The sequence below is a fragment of the Nomascus leucogenys genome, chromosome 13 (genome assembly GCF_006542625.1).
Source record: "Nomascus leucogenys isolate Asia chromosome 13, Asia_NLE_v1, whole genome shotgun sequence".
NCBI lineage: Eukaryota > Metazoa > Chordata > Mammalia > Primates > Hylobatidae > Nomascus > Nomascus leucogenys.
In genome coordinates, this window is record NC_044393.1 from 55,171,473 (window position 1) to 55,175,154 (window position 3,682).

At 39.5% G+C, this 3,682-nt stretch overlaps 1 pseudogene; it reads left to right on the forward strand.

The window, feature by feature from the left end:
* Positions 1-624: 624 nt before the first annotated feature.
* Positions 625-3,321, forward strand: LOC100597999 (annotated as a pseudogene).
* Positions 3,322-3,682: the final 361 nt, after the last annotated feature.

Consider the following 3,682-nt stretch of genomic DNA (forward strand, 5'->3'; position numbering starts at 1 on the left):
TTCAAATGGAATTTTCTTTTAAATACACTTTAGGAGTTGGTCATTTGAAGTAATTTTTTGGAGAATCTGCTTGTGAACATTCTTTTTTTTTTTTTTCTTTTTGAGAGAGTCTCATTCTGTTGCCCAAACTGGAGTGCAATGGCGTGATCTTGGCTCACTGCAACCTCCACCTGCCAGGTTCAAGTGATTTTCCTGCCTCAGCCTCCTGAGTAGCTGGGATTACAGGTGCATGCCACCACGCCTGGCTAATTTTTGTATTTTTAGTAGAGATGGGGTTTCACTATGTTAGTCAGGCTGGTCTCAAATTCATGACCTCAGGTGATCCATCCACCTCAGCCTCCCAAAGTGTTGGGATTACAGGCGTGAGCCACCACACTCAGCCTGCTTGTGAACATTGTTTATGTTTCATGGGCTTGTATTTTTTATACCTTCCACCCATTCGAATTTTTTAAAGTGATAAACATTTGTCATTAATTGTCTTACAAGCTCAATAAATTGATCTTTGCTTTCTGAAGCAATTTGTTGTTGTTGCTATTTTCCTTGAGGGAAAAGCAAGGTTTCTGTGTTTGTATTTAAACCCCTCTGCTTTCTTATTTTTCTTTGTTGATTTTTTCCTCTCCTAGTATGACCAATGGTGAGAAGCCTGAGTTTATTGACTTTGACTAGGAATTTACTGACTTTGACTTTGTAATCAAGGCAGGTGACCACCTTTTTGATGAGGCCTGAGAGAATAAGAAAAGTCCCAATCACTCCACCACCCACCTACGGAAATATATATACACCGCATGCCACTGTCACACTGACCCTGAAGTGCCATCATAATACATTCTCTATCTTAGGCTAACGGCTTCATGTTCTAAAATACAAATACCCTGGAGAATTATTGGATTAAATGGTCTATTACAGCATAATGCTTTAATGAGAAATTATCTGAATATGTTTCTCCGGGCAGTAAAAAATAAAATAATGTGAGTTTTAATGGGAGTATAGCAAGAAAGAGATAGTCTTGGAATCTGGGCACCATCCCAGGAAGACAGACCTAACTAAAGGGAAAAGTTCTAGGCTGCCAAGGAGCTGTAAAAGGGATACTGAATGCCTGGGAAGTATGATGGAGAAGCTGCTCAGTATTGAAAAAAAGGAAAATGCAAAGCAGAGCTAAGGCAAACTTGGATTTATGATACAAGTTAGCTTAGGGAAGACTGAACTCTTAGTATCTTTAATTTCATTGTTTGCCAATCATTTGAGAAGAAAAACCTGAACATTTCATACATTCCTTATAGTATTTACTGATCACTCATATGTACTGGACACTTTGTTAAGTGCTGATCATACAAAGTAGAACAAGATATTCTTGTCCTCAAAGAGTTTATATTTTAAAGGGAGAGATAGGGCTGGATGCAGTGGCTCATGCCTGTAATCCCGACACTTTGGAAGGCCAAGGCAGGTGGATTGCTTGAGCTCTGTAGTTTGAGACCAGCCTGGGCAACATGGTGAAACCCCATCTCTACAAAAAATACAAAAATTAGTTCGGCGTGGTGGCCTGAGCTTGTAGTCCTAGCTACTTGGGAGGCTGAGGTGGGAGGATGGCTTGAGCCCAGGAGGCGGAGGTTGCAGTGAGCCAAAATCACACCACTGCACTCCAGCCTGCATGACAGACCCAGGCCCTGTCTCAATAAAATAAAATAAAGCGAAAGATAGGACAAAAACTATATATATTTTCAAGTTGTGATAAGTGCAGTGAAGAACACAAAACATGTGCTTTTTATATATTTTTTTTGTTTTCTGCTTTACAATTAGATTGCCCTGCAAAATCTATGGTAAAACAGAGATAAATTGGTAAGGGCTGCAGTCTTCATAATCTACATAAAAACTATGATTGCCTCAGGTCCTATAGGAGGAAATTTCTGGGGATAATCCTGTGACACTCTCAGTACTCTTTGAAATTCTGTAGAGCGAAGGAAGAGCTTGTGGAGTCTGGCAGGAAGAGCAACCAAGGTGAAGGTGAAGATGTTGAGCTGGAATCCGGACAAATATGTCCGCAAAACCAAGTTGGACTTACAGATTGTTCCAAGAAACTATGATCCTACCTTACATCCTTTTGAAGTCCTGCAAGAACGTGTAAGAGTTTTAAGTGCTACCAAACTGGAAGGAGTATTTGCAAAACCATGCCTGGCTTGGCTGGATGGTCACGAGATGGAGTCAGTTGCTTGGCAAAGCATCCAAAGAGCCTGGCTACTGTCCTTTCTGGGGGATGTGATGGAGCAGTTAGAATTTGGAACCTGACTCAACTGAAATGTATCCATATAATACACGCACATGAAGGTTTTGTACGAGGAATACATACTCACTTTTGTGGGACTTCTTTTTTCACTGTTGGTGATGACAAAACTGTGAAGCAATGGAAAATGGATGGTCCAGGCTATGGAGAGGAGGAAGAGCCATTACATACAATATTAGGAAAGACAGTGTATACTGGGATTGATCATCACTGGAAAGAAGCTGTGGACAGCAAGTAGACATTTGGGATGAACAAATAACTAATCCTATATGTTCAATGACCTGGAGATTTGACAGTATAAGTAGTGGTAAATTTAATGCAATTGAGACATTTATCTTGGGAAGTTGCGCTTCTGACGGGACTATAGTACTGTATGATATGAGGCAAGCTACTCCTCTGAAAAAGGTTATGTTAGATATGAGAACAAATACAATCTATTGAAACCCTATGGAAGCTTTCATTTTTATGGCAGCAAATGATGATTATAACTTATTTACTTTTGATATGCGTGCACTCATGTAATGGTCCATATGGATCATGTATCTGCAGTGCTTGATGTGGATTACTCTCCCACTGGGAAAGAGTTTGTGTCTGCTAGTTTCGATAAATCTATTTGAATCTTTCCTGTAGACAAAAGTCAAAGCAGGGAGGTATATCACACAAAGTGAAAGCAACATGTTATCTGTGTAAAATGGACTTCTGACAGCAAGTATATTATGTATGGATCTGATGAAATGAACAGTTACCTGTGGAAAGCTAATGCTTCTGAAAAATCGGGTATGCTTACATCACAAGAAAAAGCCAAGTATTATAACCAGAAACTGAAGGAGAGATTTCAGTGTCATCCTCATATACAACCGATAGCTTGTCATTGACATCTACCAAATTCTGTCTGCAGCCCAATTCAGGAACAGTGCCTCATGAAAGAAGCTTGTTGACGAAAGGAAGTGAATCACATTAAACACAGCAAGCCTGGATCTGTGCCAATTGTGTCAGAGAAGAGGAAACACATAGTGGCAGTTGTAAATATTTGGTATTCCTAACAATCTTGATGTATAATTACTTGTTACTTTTGATTTGAGAACTCTACAAATAGAAGTGCTGGGACTAGATTAATTGTAAACATTTCAGTTATATATGTAGAGCTTTATTGTTGCTCCTTTTAGCTACCCTGATAAATGATTCTTAAAGGTGGCCTAGTTGATAAGACTGTGTTTTATCCTTAATCCTTGTTCTTCTTTCATTGAAGGATACAGTACTTGCAACTAACTCATTTTTTCCTGTTTTTTTTTTTTTGTTTGTTGTTTTTGTTTTTTTTTTGAAACAGAGTCTTGCTCTGTCGCCTGAGCTGGAGTGCAGTGGCACAATCTCGGCTCACTGCAACCTCCGCCTCCCAGGTTCAAG